Source organism: Stenella coeruleoalba (assembly GCF_951394435.1).
Source record: "Stenella coeruleoalba genome assembly, contig: scaffold_197, whole genome shotgun sequence".
Classification (NCBI taxonomy): domain Eukaryota; kingdom Metazoa; phylum Chordata; class Mammalia; order Artiodactyla; family Delphinidae; genus Stenella; species Stenella coeruleoalba.
In genome coordinates, this window is record NW_027646030.1 from 88879 (window position 1) to 113061 (window position 24183).

The following is a 24183-nucleotide window of genomic DNA, read 5'->3' on the forward strand; positions in this document are numbered from 1 at the left end:
GCATTTCAAGCATAGGAAAAGAGGCAGAACGTCCACAATGATGCACTTGGCCAAAAAGGGCGTATGCGTTTTTTCCTGAATATATTCAGGAAAAAACGCATACGCCCTTTTTGGCCAACCAAGCAAACTTGCAAAGGAAATCTGCACTACAATGAAGTCTCACTTCCCCCCAGTCAAAAGGGCCATCTGAAAAAAGTGTAAAATCCAGAAAGGCAGGACAGGCCATGGAGAACTGGGAGCCTTGTTATGCTGATGGGCGGGATGTAAATTGCCAACAGACACTCCGGAGAAGTGTATGGTGTTTTTTGAAACATCTAAAAAACAAAGCAACAGAGCCTAGGGCACTTCCACTTATGGTCCTATAGCTTAGGGAAATTAAAATCAAAAAGACACAGCCACCCCAAAGTATGGAACGGCTCTGTTTACAAGAACCTCATTTACAGTACAAGTTCAACATCGCATAAAGTGAAAAATGGATAAAGAAGTTGTGGTATTTACTTACAAAGCAATATCACGCAGCAATGAAATCTGTGTCATCAGGCCCTTAGCAGCACAATGAGTGGATTCAGGTATGATGATTCTAACTGAAATAAATCACACAGAAAAAGAAACATCATAAGATATCAGTAATACAAGGAATGTAAACTTGGCTACACAGGAACTGAATTACAGAACAGAACAGGGTCTCAAATTTAGAAAACCAACTTATGCTTGCTTAAGGGGAAAGGTGAGTTGGGGTGCTGCATAAAACCAGAGATTGAAATGAGCACAGATAAAGTTCCTTAAGCCAAATATGGAATACACAAGAGCTACTCCTTGCTCAACGAAATGGACTCAACACCGCATATTAAACGCCTAAGAATGTACCTGACTAGTAAGTATCTTAAAACCTATGGATTGCTATGTCTCTGAAAGAGAATCAAGCATGTGTACAGGGGCATAAACGCAGCAGTGATAGGATTGGAGAGGTTCGGTGAGCAAATGAAGACCCTTTGAAGTCATATTGCATGGTACCCATTCCACGGGTTTCAACTACCCAGGTTTAAGGTATTCTTCCTTCAGCTAAAACATGCATGTGGAACCTAGAGTATGATCAACCATGTGATCGGGAGACGTGTTCAAATATGTCTCAGTTTTCGTACCCTGGTACTCGGGTGCAACATTCCAGACGCTTTACTAACACTCTCCCCACTTGGAGAGTCAGTCCCTTTAACCTCCTGTTTGGCCCAGTTTGCAATTTCTGCGGAAGATGAACAGGAATAGGGAGAACCAATGAGAGACTAGCTGGAGGTGTCTGGACGGGCAAATTTAACTCTCATTTCCCACCAGGAAGAGGAATTAACCAAAGGATCAGCGTGCTGTGCCGGAACCAGATTTGGGCCTGAAGACATCCTGCGGTGTTGCGGCCAGGTCACAAGAAAGCGAGTTGAAGAAAGGAGCTCAGGGGCACTGTAATGCACAAACCTGCAGAGTTATAAATGACAGCTATCGTCCAAAAATAGACTGAAGTAAGGTTGCCAAGAGGACTTGAAAGCGGGGCAGAATTGCAGGAAACCGATTTCAGGAGGTAGACTGGAATTGCATTGAAAGCATAGGAAAAGAGGCAGAACGTCCACAATGATGCACTTGGCCAAAAAGGGCGTATGCGTTTTTTTCTGAATATATTCAGGAAAAAACGCATACGCACTTTTTGGCCAACAAAGCAAGCTTGCAAAGGAAATCTGCACTACAATGAAGTCTCACTTCCCCCTGGTCAAAAGGGCCATCTGAAAAAAGTGTAAAATCCAGAAAGGCAGGACAGGCCATGGAGAACTGGGAGCCTTGTTATGCTGATGGGCGGGATGTAAATTGCCAACAGACACTCAGGAGAAGTGTATGGTGTTTCCTGAAACATGTAAAAAACAAAGCAACAGAGCCTAGGGCACTTCCACTTATGGTCCTATAGCTTAGGGAAATTAAAATCAAACAGACACAGCCATCCCAAAGTATGGAACGCCTCTGTTTACAAGAACCTCGTTTACAGTACAAGTTCAACATCGCATAAAGTGAAAAATGGATAAAGAACTTCAGGTACTTATGTACAATGCAGTATCACTCAGCAATGAAATCTATGTCATCAGGCCCTTAGCAGCACAATGAGTGGATTCAGGTATGATGATTCTAACTGAAATAAGTCACACAGAAAAAGAAACATCATAAGATATCAGTAATACACGGAATGTAAACTTGGCTACACAGGAACTGAATTACAGAACAGAACAGGGTCTCAAATTTAGAAAACCAACTTATGCTTGCTTAAGGGGAAAGGTGAGTTGGGGTGCTGCATAAAACCAGAGATTGAAATGAGCACAGATAAAGTTCCTTAAGCCAAATATGGAATAGACAAGAGCTACTCCTTGCTCAACGAAATGGACTCAAAACCCCATATTAAACGCCTAAGAATGTACCTGACTAGTAAGTATCTTAAAACCTATGGATTCTTATGTCTCCAAAAGAGAATCAAGCGTGTGTACAGGGGCATAAACGCAGCAGTGATAGGATTGGAGAGGTTCGGTGAGCAAATGAAGACCCTTTGAAGTCATATTGCACGGTACCCATTCCACGGGTCTCAACTCTCCAGGTTTAAGGTATTCTTCCTTCAGCTAAAACATGCATGTGGAACCCAGAGTATGATCAACCATGTGAACGGGAGACGTGTTCAAATATGTCTCAGTTTTCCTACCCTGGTACTCGGGTGCAACATTCCAGACGCTTTACTAACACTCTCCTCACTTGGAGAGTCAGCGCCTTTAAACTCCTGTTTGGCCCAGTTTGCAATTTCTGTGGAAGATGAACAGGAATAGCGAGAACAAATGAGAGGCTAGCTGGAGGTGTCTGGACGGGCAAATTTAACTCTCATTTCCCACCAGGAAGAGGAAATAACCAAAGGCTCTGCGTGCCGTACCGGAACCAGATTAGGGCCTGAAGCCATCCTGCGGTGTTGCGGCCAGGTCACAAGAAACCGAGTTGAAGAAAGGAGCTCAGGGGCACTGTAATTCACAAACCTGCAGAGTTATAAATGACAGCTATCGTCCAAAAATAGACTGAAGTAAGGCTGCCAAGAGGACTTGAAAGCGGGGCAGAATTGCAGGAAACCGATTTCAGGAGGTAGACTGGAATTGCATTGAAAGCATAGGAAAAGAGGCAGAACGTCCACAATGATGCACTTGGCCAAAAAGGGCGTATGCGTTTTTTCCTGAATATATTCAGGAAAAAACGCATACGCCCTTTTTGGCCAACCAAGCAAGCTTGCAAAGAAATCTGCACTACAATGAAGTCTCACTTCCCCCTGGTCAAAAGGGCCATCTGATAAAAGTGTAAAATCCAGAAAGGCAGGACAGGCCATGGAGAACTGGGAGCCTTGTTATGCTGATGGGCGGGATGTAAATTGCCAACAGACCCTCAGGAGAAGTGTATGGTGTTTCCTGAAACATCTAAAAAACAAAGCAACAGAGCCTAGGGCACTTGCGCTTATGGTCCTATAGCTTAGGGAAATTAAAATCAAAAAGACACAGCCACCCCAAAGTTTGGGACGCCTCCGTTTACAAGAACCTCGTTTACCGTACAAGTTCAATATCACAGAAAGTGAAAAATGGATAAAGAACTTGTGGTACTTACGTACAATGCAGTATCACTCAGCAATGAAATCTATGTCATCAGGCCCGTAGCAGCATAATGAGTGGATTCAGGTACGATGATTCTAACTGAAATAAGTCACACAGAAAAAGAAACATCATAAGATATCACTAATACACGGAATGTAAACTTGGCTACACAGGAACTGCATTCCAACACAGAACAGGGTCTCAAATTTAGAAAACCAACTTATGCTTGCTTAAGGTGAAAGGTGAGTTGGGGTGCTGCATAAAACCAGAGATTGAAATGAGTACAGATAAAGTTCCTTAAGCCAAATATGGAATAGACAAGAGCTACTCCTTGCTCAACGAAATGGACACAAAACCCCATATTAAACGCCTAAGAATGCACCTGACTAGTAAGTATCTTAAAACCTATGGATTGCTATGTCTCCGAAAGAGAATCAAGCATGTGTACAGGGGCATAAACGCAGCAGTGATAGGATTGGAGAGGTTCGTGAGCAAATGAAGACCCTTTGAAGTCATATTGCATGGTACCCATTCCACGGGTTTCAACTACCCAGGTTTAAGGTATTCTTCCTTCATCTAAAACATGCATGTGGAACCTAGAGTATGATCAACCATGTGATCGGGAGACGTGTTCAAATATGTCTCAGTTTTCCTCCCCTGGTACTCGGGTGCAACATTCCAGACGCTTTACTAACACTCTCCCCACTTGGAGAGTCAGTCCCTTTAACTTCCTGTTTGGCCCAGTTTGCAATTTCTGTGGAAGATGAACAGGAATAGCGAGAACCAATGAAAGACTAGCTGGAGGTGTCTGGATGGGCAAATATAACTCTCATTTCCCACCAGGAAGAGGAATTAACCAAAGGCTCAGCGTGCCGTGCCAGAACCAGATTAGGGCCTGAAGACATCCTGCGGTGTTGCGGCCAGGTCACAAGAAGGCGAGTTGAAGAAAGGAGCTCAGGGACACTGTAATTCACAAACCTGCAGAGTTATAAATGACAGCTATCGTCCAAAAATAGACTGAAGTAAGGCTGCCAAGAGGACTTGAAAGCAGGGCAGAATTGCAGGAAACCGATTTCAGGTGGTAGACTGGAATTGCATTGAAAGCATAGGAAAAGAGGCAGAAGGTCCACAATGATGCACTTGGCCAAAAAGGGCGTATGCGTTTTTTCCTGAATATATTCAGGAAAAAACGCATATGCCCTTTTTGGCCAACCAAGCAAGGTTGCAAAGGAAATCTGCACTACAATGAAGTCTCACTTCCCCCCGGTCAAAAGGGCCATCTGAAAAAAGTGTAAAATCCAGAAAGGCAGGACAGGCCATGGAGAACTGGGAGCCTTGTTATGTTGATGGGCGGGATGTAAATTGCCAACAACCACTCGGGAGAAGTGTATGGTGTTTCCTGAAACACCTAAAAAACAAAGCAACAGAGCCTAGGGCACTTCCACTTATGGTCCTATAGCTTAGGGAAATTAAAATCAAAAAGACACAGCCACCCCAAAGTTTGGATTGGCTCTGTTTACAAGAACCTCGTTTACAGTACAAGTTCAACATCGCAGAAAGTGAAAAATGGATAAAGAAGTTATGGTATTTACTTACAAAGCAATATCACTCAGCAATGAAATCTGTGTCATCAGGCCCTTAGCAGCACAATGAGTGGATTCAGGTATGATGATTCTAACTGAAATAAGTCACACAGAAAAAGAAACATCATAAGATATCAGTAATACACGGAATGGAAACTTGGCTACACAGGAACTGAATTACAGAACAGAACAGGGTCTCAAATTTAGAAAACCAACTTATGCTTGCTTAAGGGGAAAGGTGAGTTGGGGTGCTGCATAAAACCAGAGATTGAAATGAGCACAGATAAAGTTCCTTAAGCCAAATATGGAATAGACAAGAGCTACTCCTTGCTCAACGAAATGGACTCAACACCCCATATTAAACGCCTAACAATGTACCTGACTAGTAAGTATCTTAAAACCTATTGATTGCTATGTCTCCGAAAGAGAATCAAGCATGTGTACAGGGGCATAAACGCAGCAGTGATAGGATTGGAGAGGTTCGGTGAGCATATGAAGACCCTTTGAAGTCATATTTCATGGTACCAATTCCACGGGTCTCAACTCTCAAGGTTTAAGGTATTCTTCCTTCAGCTAAAACATGCATGTGGAACCCAGAGTATGATCAACCATGTGAACGGGAGACGTGTTCAAATATATCTCAGTTTTCGTACCCTGGTACTCGGGTGCAACATTCCAGACGCTTTACTAACACTCTCCCGACTTGGAGAGTCAGTCCCTTTAACCTCCTGTTTGGCCCAGTTTGCAATTTCTGCGGAAGATGAACAGGAATAGCGAGAACCAATGAGAGACTAGATGGAGGTGTCTGGACGGGCAAATTTAACTCTCATTTCCCACCAGGAAGAGGAATTAACCAAAGGCTCAGCGTGCCGTGCCGGAACCAGATTAGGGCCTGAAGCCATCCTGTGGTGTTGCGGCCAGGTCACAAGAAAGCGAGTTGAAGAAAGGAGCTCAGGGGCACTGTAATTCACAAACCTGCAGAGTTATAAATGACAGCTATCGTCCAAAAATAGACTGAAGTAAGGCTGCCAAGAGGACTTGAAAGCGGGGCAGAATTGCAGGAAACCGATTTCAGGAGGTAGACTGGAATTGCATTGAAAGCATAGGAAAAGAGGCAGAACGTCCACAATGATGCACTTGGCCAAAAAGGGCGTATGCGTTTTTTCCTGAATATATTCAGGAAAAAACGCATACGCCCTTTTTGGCCAACCAAGCAAGCTTGCAAAGGAAATCTGCACTACAATGAAGTCTCACTTCCCCCCAGTCAAAAGGGCCATCTGAAAAAAGTGTAAAATCCAGAAAGGCAGGACAGGCCATGGAGAACTGGGAGCCTTGTTATGCTGATGGGCGGGATGTAAATTGTCAACAATCACTGGGGAGAAGTGTATGATGTTTACTGAAACATCTAAAAAACAAAGCAACAGAGCTTAGGGCACTTCCACTTATGGTCCTATAGCTTAGGGAATTTAAAATCAAAAAGACACAGCCACCCCAAAGTTTGGAACGGCTCTGTTTACAAGAACCTCGTTTACAGTACAAGTTCAACATCGCAGAAAGTGAAAAATGGATAAAGAAGTTGTGGTATTTACTTACAAAGCAATATCACTAAGCAATGAAATCTGTGTCATCAGGCCCTTAGCAGCACAATGAGTGGATTCAGGTATGATGATTCTAACTGAAATAAGTCACACAGAAAAAGAAACATCATAAGATATCAGTAATACACGGAATGTAAACTTGGCTACACAGGAACTGCATTCCAAAACAGAACAGGGTCTCAAATTTAGAAAACCAACTTATGCTTGCTTAAGGGGAAAGGTGAGTTGGGGTGCTGCATAAAACCAGAGATTGAAATGAGCACAGATAAAGTTCCTTAAGCCAAATATGGAATAGACAAGAGCTACTCCTTGCTCAACGAAATGGACTCAAAACCCCATATTAAACGCCTAAGAATGTACCTGACTAGTAAGTATGTTAAAACCTATGAATTGCTATGTCTCCAAAAGAGAATCAAGCGTGTGTACAGGGGCATAAACGCAGCAGTGATAGGATTGGAGAGGTTCGGTGAGCAAATGAAGACCCTTTGAAGTCATATTGCATGGTACCCATTACACGGGTCTCAACTCTCCAGGTTTAAGGTATTCTTCCTTCAGCTAAAACATGCATGTGGAACCCAGAGTATGATCAACCATGTGAACGGGAGACGTGTTCAAATATGTCTCAGTTTTCCTCCCCTGGTACTCGGGTGCAACATTCCAGACGCTTTACTAACACTCTCCCGACTTGGAGAGTCAGTCCCTTTAACCTCCTGTTTGGCCCAGTTTGCAATTTCTGCGGAAGATGAACAGGAATAGCGAGAACCAATGAGAGGCTAGCTGGAGGTGTCTGGACGGGCAAATTCAACTCTCATTTCCCACCAGGAAGAGGAATTAACCAAAGGCTCAGCATGCCGGGCCGGAACCAGATTAGGGCCTGAAGCCATCCTGTGGTGTTGCGGCCAGGTCACAAGAAAGCGAGTTGAAGAAAGGAGCTCAGGGGCACTGTAATTCACAAACCTGCAGAGTTATAAATGACAGCTATCGTCCAAAAATAGACTGATGTAAGGCTGCCAAGAGGACTTGAAAGCGGGGCAGAATTGCAGGAAACCGATTTCAGGAGGTAGACTGGAATTGCATTTCAAGCATAGGAAAAGAGGCAGAACGTCCACAATGATGCACTTGGCCAAAAAGGGCGTATGCGTTTTTTCCTGAATATATTCAGGAAAAAACGCATACGCCCTTTTTGGCCAACCAAGCAAGCTTGCAAAGGAAATCTGCACTACAATGAAGTCTCACTTCCCCCCGGTCAAAAGGGCCATCTGAAAAAAGGGTAAAATCCAGAAAGGCAGGACAGGCCATGGAGAACTGGGAGCCTTGTTATGCTGATGGGCGGGATGTAAATTGCCAACAACCACTTGGGAGAAGTGTATGGTGTTTCCTGAAACAACTAAAAAACAAAGCAACAAAACCTAGGGCACTTCCACTTATGGTCCTATAGCTTAAGGAAATTAAAATGAAAAAGACACAGCCACTCCAAAGTTTGGAACGGCTCTGTTTACAAGAACCTCGTTTACAGTACAAGTTTAACATCGCAGAAAGTGAAAAATGGATAAAGAAGTTGTGGTATTTACTTACAAAGCAATATCACTCAGCAATGAAATCTGTGTCATCAGGCCCTTAGCAGCACAGTGAGTGGATTCAGGTATGATGATTCTAACTGAAATAAGTCACACAGAAAAAGAAACATCATAAGATATCACTAATACACGGAATGTAAACTTGGCTACACATGAACTGCATTCCAAAACAGAACAGGGTCTCAAATTTAGAAAACCAACTTATGCTTGCTTAAGGGGAAAGGTGAGTTGGGGTGCTGCATAAAACCAGAGATTGAAATGAGCACAGATAAAGTTCCTTAAGCCAAATATGGAATAGACAAGAGCTACTCCTTGCTCAACGAAATGGACTCAAAACCCCATATTAAACGCCTAAGAATGTACCTGACAAGTAAGTATCTTAAAACCTATGGATTGCTATGTCTCCAAAAGAGAATCAAGCGTGTGTACAGGGGCATAAACGCAGCAGTAATAGGATTGGAGAGGCTCGGTGAGCAAATGAAGACCCTTTGAAGTCATATTGCATGGTACCCATTCCACGGGTCTCAACTACCCAGGTTTAAGGTATTCTTCCTTCAGCTAAAACATGCATGTGGAACCTAGAGTATGATCAACCATGTGATCGGGAGACGTGTTCAAATATGTCTCAGTTTTCGTACCCTGGTACTCGGGTGCAACATTCCAGACGCTTTACTAACACTCTCCCGACTTGGAGAGTCAGTCCCTTTAACCTCCTGTTTGGCCCAGTTTGCAATTTCTGCGGAAGATGAACAGGAATAGCGAGAACCAATGAGAGACTAGCTGGAGGTGTCTGGACGGGCAAATTTAACTCTCATTTCCCACCAGGAAGAGGAATTAACCAAAGGCTCAGCATGCCGTGCCGGAACCAGATTAGGGCCTAAAGCCATCCTGCGGTGTTGCGGCCAGCTCACAAGAAAGCGAGTTGAAGAAAGGAGCTCAGGGGCACTGTAATTCACAAACCTGCAGAGTTATAAATGACAGCTATCGTCCAAAAATAGACTGAAGTAAGGCTGCCAAGAGGACTTGAAAGCGGGGCAGAATTGCAGGAAACCGATTTCAGGAGGTAGACTGGAATTGCATTGAAAGCATAGGAAAAGAGGCAGAACGTCCACAATGATGCACTTGGCCAAAAAGGGCGTATGCGTTTTTTCCTGAATATATTCAGGAAAAAACGCATACGCCCTTTTTGGCCAACCAAGCAAGCTTGCAAAGGAAATCTGCACTACAATGAAGTCTCACTTCCCCCCGGTCAAAAGGGCCATCTGAAAAAAAGTGTAAAATCCAGAAAGGCAGGACAGGCCATGGAGAACTGGGAGCCTTGTTATGCTGATGGGCGGGATGTAAATTGCCAACAACCACTCGGGAGAAGTGTATGGTGTTTCCTGAAACATCTAAAAAACAAAGCAACAGAGCTTAGGGCACTTCCACTTATGGTCCTATAGCTTAGGGAATTTAAAATCAAAAAGACACAGCCACCCCAAAGTTTGGAACGGCTCTCTTTACAAGAACCTCATTTACAGTACAAGTTCAACATCGCAGAAAGTGAAAAATGGATAAAGAAGTTGTGGTATTTACTTAAAAAGCAATATCACTCAGCAATGAAATCTGTGTCATCAGGCCCTTAGCAGCACAATGAGTGGATTCAGGTATGATGATTCTAACTGAAATAAGTCACACAGAAAAAGAAACATCATAAGATATCAGTAATACACGGAATGTAAACTTGGCTACACAGGAACTGAATTACAGAACAGAACAGGGTCTCAAATTTCGAAAACCAACTTATGCTTGCTTAAGGGGAAAGGTGAGTTGGGGTGCTGCATAAAACCAGAGATTGAAATGAGCACAGATAAAGTTCCTTAAGCCAAATATGGAATAGACAAGAGCTACTCCTTGCTCAACGAAATGGACTCAACACCGCATATTAAACGCCTAAGAATGTACCTGACTAGTAAGTATCTTAAAACCTATGGATTGCTATGTCTCCGAAAGAGAATCAAGCATGTGTACAGGGGCATAAATGCAGCAGTGATAGGATTGGAGAGGTTCGGTGAGCAAATGAAGACCCTTTGAAGTCATATTGCATGGTACCCATTACACGGGTCTTAACTCTCCAGGTTTAAGGTATTCTTCCTTCAGCTAAAACATGCATGTGGAACCCAGAGTATGATCAACCATGTGAACGGGAGACGTGTTCAAATATGTCTCAGTTTTCCTCCCCTGGTACTCGGGTGCAACATTCCAGACGCTTTACTAACACTCTCCCGACTTGGAGAGTCAGTCCCTTTAACCTCCTGTTTGGCCCAGTTTGCAATTTCTGCCGAAGATGAACAGGAATAGCGAGAACCAATGAGAGATTACCTGTAGGAGTCTGGACGGGCAAATTTAACTCTCATTTCCCACCAGGAAGAGGAATTAACCAAAGGCTCAGCGTGCCGTGCCGGAACCAGATTAGGGCCTGAAGCCATCCTGCGGTGTTGCGGCCAGGTCACAAGAAAGCGAGTTGAAGAAAGGAGCTCAGGGGCACTGTAATTCACAAACCTGCAGAGTTATAAATGACAGCTATCGTCCAAAAATAGACTGAAGTAAGGCTGCCAAGAGGACTTGAAAGCGGGGCAGAATTGCAGGAAACCGATTTCAGGAGGTAGACTGGAATTGCATTGAAAGCATAGGAAAAGAGGCAGAACGTCCACAATGATGCACTTGGCCAAAAAGGGCGTATGCGTTTTTTCCTGAATATATTCAGGAAAAAACGCATACGCCCTTTTTGGCCAACCAAGCAAGCTTGCAAAGGAAATCTGCACTACAATGAAGTCTCACTTCCCCCCGGTCAAAAGGGCCATCTGAAAAAAAGTGTAAAATCCAGAAAGGCAGGACAGGCCATGGAGAACTGGGAGCCTTGTTATGCTGATGGGCGGGATGTAAATTGCCAACAACCACTCGGGAGAAGTGTATGGTGTTTCCTGAAACATCTAAAAAACAAAGCAACAGAGCCTAGGGCACTTCCACTTATGGTCCTATAGCTTAGGGAATTTAAAATCAAAAAGACACAGCCACCCCAAAGTTTGGAACGGCTCTCTTTACAAGAACCTCATTTACAGTACAAGTTCAACATCGCAGAAAGTGAAAAATGGATAAAGAAGTTGTGGTATTTACTTAAAAAGCAATATCACTCAGCAATGAAATCTGTGTCATCAGGCCCTTAGCAGCACAATGAGTGGATTCAGGTATGATGATTCTAACTGAAATAAGTCACACAGAAAAAGAAACATCATAAGATATCAGTAATACACGGAATGTAAACTTGGCTACACAGGAACTGAATTACAGAACAGAACAGGGTCTCAAATTTCGAAAACCAACTTATGCTTGCTTAAGGGGAAAGGTGAGTTGGGGTGCTGCATAAAACCAGAGATTGAAATGAGCACAGATAAAGTTCCTTAAGCCAAATATGGAATAGACAAGAGCTACTCCTTGCTCAACGAAATGGACTCAACACCGCATATTAAACGCCTAAGAATGTACCTGACTAGTAAGTATCTTAAAACCTATGGATTGCTATGTCTCCGAAAGAGAATCAAGCATGTGTACAGGGGCATAAATGCAGCAGTGATAGGATTGGAGAGGTTCGGTGAGCAAATGAAGACCCTTTGAAGTCATATTGCATGGTACCCATTACACGGGTCTTAACTCTCCAGGTTTAAGGTATTCTTCCTTCAGCTAAAACATGCATGTGGAACCCAGAGTATGATCAACCATGTGAACGGGAGACGTGTTCAAATATGTCTCAGTTTTCCTCCCCTGGTACTCGGGTGCAACATTCCAGACGCTTTACTAACACTCTCCCGACTTGGAGAGTCAGTCCCTTTAACCTCCTGTTTGGCCCAGTTTGCAATTTCTGCGGAAGATGAACAGGAATAGCGAGAACCAATGAGAGATTACCTGTAGGAGTCTGGACGGGCAAATTTAACTCTCATTTCCCACCAGGAAGAGGAATTAACCAAAGGCTCAGCGTGCCGTGCCGGAACCAGATTAGGGCCTGAAGCCATCCTGCGGTGTTGCGGCCAGGTCACAAGAAAGCGAGTTGAAGAAAGGAGCTCAGGGGCACTGTAATTCACAAACCTGCAGAGTTATAAATGACAGCTATCGTCCAAAAATAGACTGAAGTAAGGCTGCCAAGAGGACTTGAAAGCGGGGCAGAATTGCAGGAAACCGATTTCAGGAGGTAGACTGGAATTGCATTGAAAGCATAGGAAAAGAGGCAGAACGTCCACAATGATGCACTTGGCCAAAAAGGGCGTATGCGTTTTTTCCTGAATATATTCAGGAAAAAACGCATACGCACTTTTTGGCCAACCAAGCAAGCTTGCAAAGGAAATCTGCACTACAATGAAGTCTCACTTCCCCCCAGTCAAAAGGGCCATCTGAAAAAAGTGTAAAATCCAGAAAGGCAGGACAGGCCATGGAGAACTGGGAGCCTTGTTATGCTGATGGGCGGGATGTAATTTGCCAACAACCACTCGGGAGAAGTGTATGGTGTTTACTGAAACATCTAAAAAAGAAAGCAACAGAGCTTAGGGCACTTCCACTTATGGTCCTATAGCTTAGGGAATTTAAAATCAAAAAGACACAGCCACCCCAAAGTTTGGAACGGCTCTCTTTACAAGAACCTCATTTACAGTACAAGTTCAACATCGCAGAAAGTGAAAAATGGATAAAGAAGTTGTGGTATTTACTTAAAAAGCAATATCACTCAGCAATGAAATCTGTGTCATCAGGCCCTTAGCAGCACAATGAGTGGATTCAGGTATGATGATTCTAACTGAAATAAGTCACACAGAAAAAGAAACATCATAAGATATCAGTAATACACGGAATGTAAACTTGGCTACACAGGAACTGAATTACAGAACAGAACAGGGTCTCAAATTTCGAAAACCAACTTATGCTTGCTTAAGGGGAAAGGTGAGTTGGGGTGCTGCATAAAACCAGAGATTGAAATGAGCACAGATAAAGTTCCTTAAGCCAAATATGGAATAGACAAGAGCTACTCCTTGCTCAACGAAATGGACTCAACACCGCATATTAAACGCCTAAGAATGTACCTGACTAGTAAGTATCTTAAAACCTATGGATTGCTATGTCTCCGAAAGAGAATCAAGCATGTGTACAGGGGCATAAACGCAGCAGTGATAGGATTGGAGAGGTTCGGTGAGCAAATGAAGACCCTTTGAAGTCATATTGCATGGTACCCATTACACGGGTCTTAACTCTCCAGGTTTAAGGTATTCTTCCTTCAGCTAAAACATGCATGTGGAACCCAGAGTATGATCAACCATGTGAACGGGAGACGTGTTCAAATATGTCTCAGTTTTCCTCCCCTGGTACTCGGGTGCAACATTCCAGACGCTTTACTAACACTCTCCCGACTTGGAGAGTCAGTCCCTTTAACCTCCTGTTTGGCCCAGTTTGCAATTTCTGCGGAAGATGAACAGGAATAGCGAGAACCAATGAGAGATTACCTGTAGGAGTCTGGATGGGCAAATTTAACTCTCATTTCACACCAGGAAGAGGAATTAACCAAAGGCTCAGCGTGCCGTGCCGGAACCAGATTAGGGCCTGAAGCCATCCTGCGGTGTTGCGGCCAGGTCACAAGAAAGCGAGTTGAAGAAAGGAGCTCAGGGGCACTGTAATTCACAAACCTGCAGAGTTATAAATGACAGCTATCGTCCAAAAATAGACTGAAGTAAGGCTGCCAAGAGGACTTGAAAGCGGGGCAGAATTGCAGGAAACCGATTTCAGGAGGTAGACTGGAATTGCATTGAAAGCATAGGAAAAGAGGCAGAACGTCCACAATGATGCACTTGGCCAAAAAGGGCGTATGCGTTTTTTCCTGAATATATTCAGGAAAAAACGCATACGCCCTTTTTGGCCAACCAAGCAAGCTTGCAAAGGAAATCTGCACTACAATGAAGTCTCACTTCCCCCCGGTCAAAAGGGCCATCTGAAAAAAGTGTAAAATCCAGAAAGGCAGGACAGGCCATGGAGAACTGGGAGCCTTGTTATGCTGATGGGCGGGATGTAAATTGCCAACAACCACTTGGGAGAAGTGTATGGTGTTTCCTGAAACATCTAAAAAACAAAGCAGCAGAACCTAGGGCACTTCCACTTATGGTCCTATAGCTTAGGGAAATTAAAATCAAAAAGACACAGCCACCCCAAAGTTTGGAACGGCTCTGTTTACAAGAACCTCGTTTACAGTACAAGTTCAACATCGCAGAAAGTGAAAAATGGATAAAGAAGTTGTGGTATTTACTTACAAAGCAATATCACTCAGCAATGAAATCTGTGTCATCAGGCCCTTAGCAGCACAATGAGTGGATTCAGGTATGATGATTCTAACTGAAATAAGTCACACAGAAAAAGAAACATCATAAGATATCAGTAATACACGGAATGTAAACTTGGCTACACAGGAACTGAATTACAGAACAGAACAGGGTCTCAAATTTAGAAAACCAACTTATGCTTGCTTAAGGGTAAAGGTGAGTTGGGGTGCTGCATAAAACCAGAGATTGAAATGAGCACAGATAAAGTTCCTTAAGCCAAATATGGAATAGACAAGAGCTACTCCTTGCTCAACGAAATGGACTCAACACCCCATATTAAACGCCTAAGAATGTACCTGACTAGTAAGTATCTTAAAACCTATGGATTGCTATGTCTCCAATAGAGAATCAAGCATGTGTACAGGGGCATAAACGCAGCAGTGATAGGATTGGAGAGGTTCGGTGAGCAAATGAAGACCCTTTGAAGTCATATTACATGGTACCCATTCCACGGGTTTCAACTACCCAGGTTTAAGGTATTCTTCCTTCAGTTAAAACATGCATGTGGAACCTAGAGTATGATCAACCATGTGATCGGGAGACGTGTTCAAATATGTCTCAGTTTTCGGACGCTGGTACTCGGGTGCAACATTCCAGACGCTTTACTAACACTCTCCCCACTTGGAGAGTCAGTCCCTTTAACCTCCTGTTTGGCCCAGTTTGCAATTTATGTGGAAGATGAACAGGAATAGCGAGAACCAATGAGAGACTAGCTGGAGGTGTCTGGATGGGCAAATATAACTCTCATTTCCCACCAGGAAGAGGAATTAACCAAAGGCTCAGCGTGCCGTGCCAGAACCAGATTAGGGCCTGAAGCCATCCTGCGGTGTTGCGGCCAGGTCACAAGAAAGCGAGTTGAAGAAAGGAGCTCAGGGGCACTGTAATTCACAAACCTGCAGAGTTATAAATGACAGCTATCGTCCAAAAATAGACTGAAGTAAGGCTGCCAAGAGGACTTGAAAGCGGGGCAGAATTGCAGGAAACCGATTTCAGGAGGTAGACTGGAATTGCATTGAAAGCATAGGAAAAGAGGCAGAACGTCCACAATGATGCACTTGGCCAAAAAGGGCGTATGCGTTTTTTCCTGAATATATTCAGGAAAAAACGCATACGCCCTTTTTGGCCAACCAAGCAAGCTTGCAAAGGAAATCTGCACTACAATGAAGTCTCACTTCCCCCCGGTCAAAAGGGCCATCTGAAAAAAGTGTAAAATCCAGAAAGGCAGGACAGGCCATGGAGAACTGGGAGCCTTGTTATGCTGATGGGCGGGATGTAAATTGCCAACAACCACTCGGGAGAAGTGTATGGTGTTTCCTGAAACATCTAAAAAACAAAGCAACAGAGCCTAGGGCACTTCCACTTATGGTCCTATAGCTTAGGGAAATTAAAATGAAAAAGACACAGCCACCCCAAAGTTTGGAACAGCTCTGTTTACAAGAACCTCGTTTACAGTACAAGTTCAACATCGCAGAAAGTGAAAAATGGATAAAGAACTTGTGGTACTTACGTACAATGCAGTATCACTCAGCAATGAAATCTATGTCATCAGGCCCGTAGCAGCATAATGAGTGGATTAAGGTACGATAATTCTAACTGAAATAAGTCACACAGAAAAAGAAACATCATAAGATATCACTAATACACGGAATGTAAACTTGGCTACACAAGAACTGCATTCCAAAACAGAACAGGGTCTCAAATTTAGAAAACCAACTTATGCTTGCTTAAGGGGAAAGGTGAGTTGGGGTGCTGCATAAAACCAGAGATTGAAATGAGCACAGATAAAGTTCCTTAAGCCAAATATGGAATAGACAAGAGCTACTCCTTGCTCAACGAAATGGACTCAAAACCCCATATTAAACGCCTAAGAATGTACCTGACTAGTAAGTATCTTAAAACCTATGGATTGCTATGTCTCCAAAAGAGAATCAAGCATGTGTACAGGGGCATAAACGCAGCAGTGATAGGATTGGAGAGGTTCGGTGAGCAAATGAAAACCCTTTGAAGTCATATTGCATGGTACCCATTACACGGGTCTCAACTCTCCAGGTTTAAGGTATTCTTCCTTCAGCTAAAACATGCATGTGGAACCCAGAGTATGATCAACCATGTGAACGGGAGACGTGTTCAAATATGTCTCAGTTTTCCTCCCCTGGTACTCGGGTGCAACATTCCAGACGCTTTACTAACACTCTCCCCACTTGGAGAGTCAGCGCCTTTAACCTCCTGTTTGGCACAGGTTCCAATTTCTGCGGAAGATGAACAGGAATAGCGAGAACCAATGAGAGGCTAGCTGGAGATGTCTGGACGGGCAAATTTAACTCTCATTTCCCACCAGGAAGAGGAAATAACCAAAGGCTCATTATGCCGTACCGGAACCAGATTAGGGCCTGAAGCCATCCTGCGGTGCTGCGGCCAGCTCAAAAGAAAGCGAGTTGAAGAAAGGAGCTCAGGGGCACTGTAATTCACAAACCTGCAGAGTTATAAATGACAGCTATCGTCCAAAAATAGACTGAAGTAAGGCTGCCAAGAGGACTTGAAAGCGGGGCAGAATTGCAGGAAACCGATTTCAGGAGGTAGACTGGAATTGCATTGAAAGCATAGGAAAAGAGGCAGAACGTCCACAATGATGCACTTGGCCAAAAAGGGCGTATGCGTTTTTTCCTGAATATATTCAGGAAAAAACGCATACGCCCTTTTTGGCCATCCAAGCAAGCTTGCAAAGAAGTCTGCAGTACAATGAAGTCTCACTTCCCCCCGGTCAAAAGGGCCATCTGAAAAAAGTGTAAAATCCTGAAAGGCAGGACAGGCCCTGGAGAACTGGGAGCCTTGTTATGCTGATGGGCGGGATGTAAATTGCCAACAGACACTCGGGAGAAGTGTATGGTGTTTCCTGAAACATCTAAAAAACAAAGCAACAGAGCCTAGGGCACTTCCACTTATGGTCCTATAGCTTAGGGAATTTAAAATCAAAAAGACACAGCCACCCCAAAGTTTGGAACGGCTCTGTTTACAAGAACCTCGTTTACAGTACAAGTTCAACATCGCAGAAAGTGAAAAATGGATAAAGAAGTTGTGGTATTTACTTACAAAGCAATATCACTAAGCAATGAAATCTGTGTCATCAGGCCCTTAGCAGCACAATGAGTGGATTCAGGTATGATGATTCTAACTGAAATAAGTCACACAGAAAAAGAAACATCATAAGATATCAGTAATACACGGAATGTAAACTTGGCTACACAGGAACTGCATTCCAAAACAGAACAGGGTCTCAAATTTAGAAAACCAACTTATGCTTGCTTAAGGGGAAAGGTGAGTTGGGGTGCTGCATAAAACCAGAGATTGAAATGAGCACAGATAAAGTTCCTTAAGCCAAATATGGAATAGACAAGAGCTACTCCTTGCTCAACGAAATGGACTCAAAACCCCATATTAAACGCCTAAGAATGTACCTGACTAGTAAGTATGTTAAAACCTATGAATTGCTATGTCTCCAAAAGAGAATCAAGCGTGTGTACAGGGGCATAAACGCAGCAGTGATAGGATTGGAGAGGTTCGGTGAGCAAATGAAGACCCTTTGAAGTCATATTGCATGGTACCCATTACACGGGTCTCAACTCTCCAGGTTTAAGGTATTCTTCCTTCAGCTAAAACATGCATGTGGAACCCAGAGTATGATCAACCATGTGAACGGGAGACGTGTTCAAATATGTCTCAGTTTTCCTCCCCTGGTACTCGGGTGCAACATTCCAGACGCTTTACTAACACTCTCCCGACTTGGAGAGTCAGTCCCTTTAACCTCCTGTTTGGCCCAGTTTGCAATTTCTGCGGAAGATGAACAGGAATAGCGAGAACCAATGAGAGGCTAGCTGGAGGTGTCTGGACGGGCAAATTCAACTCTCATTTCCCACCAGGAAGAGGAATTAACCAAAGGCTCAGCATGCCGGGCCGGAACCAGATTAGGGCCTGAAGCCATCCTGTGGTGTTGCGGCCAGGTCACAAGAAAGCGAGTTGAAGAAAGGAGCTCAGGGGCACTGTAATTCACAAACCTGCAGAGTTATAAATGACAGCTATCGTCCAAAAATAGACTGATGTAAGGCTGCCAAGAGGACTTGAAAGCGGGGCAGAATTGCAGGAAACCGATTTCAGGAGGTAGACTGGAATTGCATTTCAAGCATAGGAAAAGAGGCAGAACGTCCACAATGATGCACTTGGCCAAAAAGGGCGTATGCGTTTTTTCCTGAATATATTCAGGAAAAAACGCATACGCCCTTTTTGGCCAACCAAGCAAGCTTGCAAAGGAAATCTGCACTACAATGAAGTCTCACTTCCCCCCGGTCAAAAGGGCCATCTGAAAAAAGGGTAAAATCCAGAAAGGCAGGACAGGCCATGGAGAACTGGGAGCCTTGTTATGCTGATGGGCGGGATGTAAATTGCCAACAACCACTTGGGAGAAGTGTATGGTGTTTCCTGAAACAACTAAAAAACAAAGCAACAAAACCTAGGGCACTTCCACTTATGGTCCTATAGCTTAAGGAAATTAAAATGAAAAAGACACAGCCACTCCAAAGTTTGGAACGGCTCTGTTTACAAGAACCTCGTTTACAGTACAAGTTTAACATCGCAGAAAGTGAAAAATGGATAAAGAAGTTGTGGTATTTACTTACAAAGCAATATCACTCAGCAATGAAATCTGTGTCATCAGGCCCTTAGCAGCACAGTGAGTGGATTCAGGTATGATGATTCTAACTGAAATAAGTCACACAGAAAAAGAAACATCATAAGATATCACTAATACACGGAATGTAAACTTGGCTACACATGAACTGCATTCCAAAACAGAACAGGGTCTCAAATTTAGAAAACCAACTTATGCTTGCTTAAGGGGAAAGGTGAGTTGGGGTGCTGCATAAAACCAGAGATTGAAATGAGCACAGATAAAGTTCCTTAAGCCAAATATGGAATAGACAAGAGCTACTCCTTGCTCAACGAAATGGACTCAAAACCCCATATTAAACGCCTAAGAATGTACCTGACAAGTAAGTATCTTAAAACCTATGGATTGCTATGTCTCCAAAAGAGAATCAAGCGTGTGTACAGGGGCATAAACGCAGCAGTAATAGGATTGGAGAGGCTCGGTGAGCAAATGAAGACCCTTTGAAGTCATATTGCATGGTACCCATTCCACGGGTCTCAACTACCCAGGTTTAAGGTATTCTTCCTTCAGCTAAAACATGCATGTGGAACCTAGAGTATGATCAACCATGTGATCGGGAGACGTGTTCAAATATGTCTCAGTTTTCGTACCCTGGTACTCGGGTGCAACATTCCAGACGCTTTACTAACACTCTCCCGACTTGGAGAGTCAGTCCCTTTAACCTCCTGTTTGGCCCAGTTTGCAATTTCTGCGGAAGATGAACAGGAATAGCGAGAACCAATGAGAGACTAGCTGGAGGTGTCTGGACGGGCAAATTTAACTCTCATTTCCCACCAGGAAGAGGAATTAACCAAAGGCTCAGCATGCCGTGCCGGAACCAGATTAGGGCCTAAAGCCATCCTGCGGTGTTGCGGCCAGCTCACAAGAAAGCGAGTTGAAGAAAGGAGCTCAGGGGCACTGTAATTCACAAACCTGCAGAGTTATAAATGACAGCTATCGTCCAAAAATAGACTGAAGTAAGGCTGCCAAGAGGACTTGAAAGCGGGGCAGAATTGCAGGAAACCGATTTCAGGAGGTAGACTGGAATTGCATTGAAAGCATAGGAAAAGAGGCAGAACGTCCACAATGATGCACTTGGCCAAAAAGGGCGTATGCGTTTTTTCCTGAATATATTCAGGAAAAAACGCATACGCCCTTTTTGGCCAACCAAGCAAGCTTGCAAAGGAAATCTGCACTACAATGAAGTCTCACTTCCCCCCGGTCAAAAGGGCCATCTGAAAAAAAGTGTAAAATCCAGAAAGGCAGGACAGGCCATGGAGAACTGGGAGCCTTGTTATGCTGATGGGCGGGATGTAAATTGCCAACAACCACTCGGGAGAAGTGTATGGTGTTTCCTGAAACATCTAAAAAACAAAGCAACAGAGCTTAGGGCACTTCCACTTATGGTCCTATAGCTTAGGGAATTTAAAATCAAAAAGACACAGCCACCCCAAAGTTTGGAACGGCTCTCTTTACAAGAACCTCATTTACAGTACAAGTTCAACATCGCAGAAAGTGAAAAATGGATAAAGAAGTTGTGGTATTTACTTAAAAAGCAATATCACTCAGCAATGAAATCTGTGTCATCAGGCCCTTAGCAGCACAATGAGTGGATTCAGGTATGATGATTCTAACTGAAATAAGTCACACAGAAAAAGAAACATCATAAGATATCAGTAATACACGGAATGTAAACTTGGCTACACAGGAACTGAATTACAGAACAGAACAGGGTCTCAAATTTCGAAAACCAACTTATGCTTGCTTAAGGGGAAAGGTGAGTTGGGGTGCTGCATAAAACCAGAGATTGAAATGAGCACAGATAAAGTTCCTTAAGCCAAATATGGAATAGACAAGAGCTACTCCTTGCTCAACGAAATGGACTCAACACCGCATATTAAACGCCTAAGAATGTACCTGACTAGTAAGTATCTTAAAACCTATGGATTGCTATGTCTCCGAAAGAGAATCAAGCATGTGTACAGGGGCATAAATGCAGCAGTGATAGGATTGGAGAGGTTCGGTGAGCAAATGAAGACCCTTTGAAGTCATATTGCATGGTACCCATTACACGGGTCTTAACTCTCCAGGTTTAAGGTATTCTTCCTTCAGCTAAAACATGCATGTGGAACCCAGAGTATGATCAACCATGTGAACGGGAGACGTGTTCAAATATGTCTCAGTTTTCCTCCCCTGGTACTCGGGTGCAACATTCCAGACGCTTTACTAACACTCTCCCGACTTGGAGAGTCAGTCCCTTTAACCTCCTGTTTGGCCCAGTTTGCAATTTCTGCCGAAGATGAACAGGAATAGCGAGAACCAATGAGAGATTACCTGTAGGAGTCTGGACGGGCAAATTTAACTCTCATTTCCCACCAGGAAGAGGAATTAACCAAAGGCTCAGCGTGCCGTGCCGGAACCAGATTAGGGCCTGAAGCCATTCTGCGGTGTTGCGGCCAGGTCACAAGAAAGCGAGTTGAAGAAAGGAGCTCAGGGGCACTGTAATTCACAAACCTGCAGAGTTATAAATGACAGCTATCGTCCAAAAATAGACTGAAGTAAGGCTGCCAAGAGGACTTGAAAGCGGGGCAGAATTGCAGGAAACCGATTTCAGGAGGTAGACTGGAATTGCATTGAAAGCATAGGAAAAGAGGCAGAACGTCCACAATGATGCACTTGGCCAAAAAGGGCGTATGCGTTTTTTCCTGAATATATTCAGGAAAAAACGCATACGCCCTTTTTGGCCAACCAAGCAAGCTTGCAAAGGAAATCTGCACTACAATGAAGTCTCACTTCCCCCCGGTCAAAAGGGCCATCTGAAAAAAAGTGTAAAATCCAGAAAGGCAGGACAGGCCATGGAGAACTGGGAGCCTTGTTATGCTGATGGGCGGGATGTAAATTGCCAACAACCACTCGGGAGAAGTGTATGGTGTTTCCTGAAACATCTAAAAAACAAAGCAACAGAGCCTAGGGCACTTCCACTTATGGTCCTATAGCTTAGGGAATTTAAAATCAAAAAGACACAGCCACCCCAAAGTTTGGAACGGCTCTCTTTACAAGAACCTCATTTACAGTACAAGTTCAACATCGCAGAAAGTGAAAAATGGATAAAGAAGTTGTGGTATTTACTTAAAAAGCAATATCACTCAGCAATGAAATCTGTGTCATCAGGCCCTTAGCAGCACAATGAGTGGATTCAGGTATGATGATTCTAACTGAAATAAGTCACACAGAAAAAGAAACATCATAAGATATCAGTAATACACGGAATGTAAACTTGGCTACACAGGAACTGAATTACAGAACAGAACAGGGTCTCAAATTTCGAAAACCAACTTATGCTTGCTTAAGGGGAAAGGTGAGTTGGGGTGCTGCATAAAACCAGAGATTGAAATGAGCACAGATAAAGTTCCTTAAGCCAAATATGGAATAGACAAGAGCTACTCCTTGCTCAACGAAATGGACTCAACACCGCATATTAAACGCCTAAGAATGTACCTGACTAGTAAGTATCTTAAAACCTATGGATTGCTATGTCTCCGAAAGAGAATCAAGCATGTGTACAGGGGCATAAATGCAGCAGTGATAGGATTGGAGAGGTTCGGTGAGCAAATGAAGACCCTTTGAAGTCATATTGCATGGTACCCATTACACGGGTCTTAACTCTCCAGGTTTAAGGTATTCTTCCTTCAGCTAAAACATGCATGTGGAACCCAGAGTATGATCAACCATGTGAACGGGAGACGTGTTCAAATATGTCTCAGTTTTCCTCCCCTGGTACTCGGGTGCAACATTCCAGACGCTTTACTAACACTCTCCCGACTTGGAGAGTCAGTCCCTTTAACCTCCTGTTTGGCCCAGTTTGCAATTTCTGCGGAAGATGAACAGGAATAGTGAGAACCAATGAGAGATTACCTGTAGGAGTCTGGACGGGCAAATTTAACTCTCATTTCCCACCAGGAAGAGGAATTAACCAAAGGCTCAGCGTGCCGTGCCGGAACCAGATTAGGGCCTGAAGCCATCCTGCGGTGTTGCGGCCAGGTCACAAGAAAGCGAGTTGAAGAAAGGAGCTCAGGGGCACTGTAATTCACAAACCTGCAGAGTTATAAATGACAGCTATCGTCCAAAAATAGACTGAAGTAAGGCTGCCAAGAGGACTTGAAAGCGGGGCAGAATTGCAGGAAACCGATTTCAGGAGGTAGACTGGAATTGCATTGAAAGCATAGGAAAAGAGGCAGAACGTCCACAATGATGCACTTGGCCAAAAAGGGCGTATGCGTTTTTTCCTGAATATATTCAGGAAAAAACGCATACGCCCTTTTTGGCCAACCAAGCAAGCTTGCAAAGGAAATCTGCACTACAATGAAGTCTCACTTCCCCCCAGTCAAAAGGGCCATCTGAAAAAAGTGTAAAATCCAGAAAGGCAGGACAGGCCATGGAGAACTGGGAGCCTTGTTATGCTGATGGGCGGGATGTAATTTGCCAACAACCACTCGGGAGAAGTGTATGGTGTTTACTGAAACATCTAAAAAAGAAAGCAACAGAGCTTAGGGCACTTCCACTTATGGTCCTATAGCTTAGGGAATTTAAAATCAAAAAGACACAGCCACCCCAAAGTTTGGAACGGCTCTCTTTACAAGAACCTCATTTACAGTACAAGTTCAACATCGCAGAAAGTGAAAAATGGATAAAG

The 24183-nt window shown here is 43.7% G+C and overlaps 1 long non-coding RNA gene across 1 annotated transcript; it reads right to left on the reverse strand.

The window, feature by feature from the left end:
* Positions 1-499: 499 nt before the first annotated feature.
* LOC307181377 lies at positions 500-21106 on the reverse strand. The gene is made up of 5 exons (XR_013826612.1): positions 21039-21106; positions 13139-13220; positions 11559-11640; positions 9978-10059; positions 500-580 (listed from the first exon to the last, which is right to left on the reverse strand). It is a non-coding gene; the product is annotated as an uncharacterized lncRNA (long non-coding RNA).
* Between the last annotated feature and the right edge of the window lie 3077 nt (positions 21107-24183).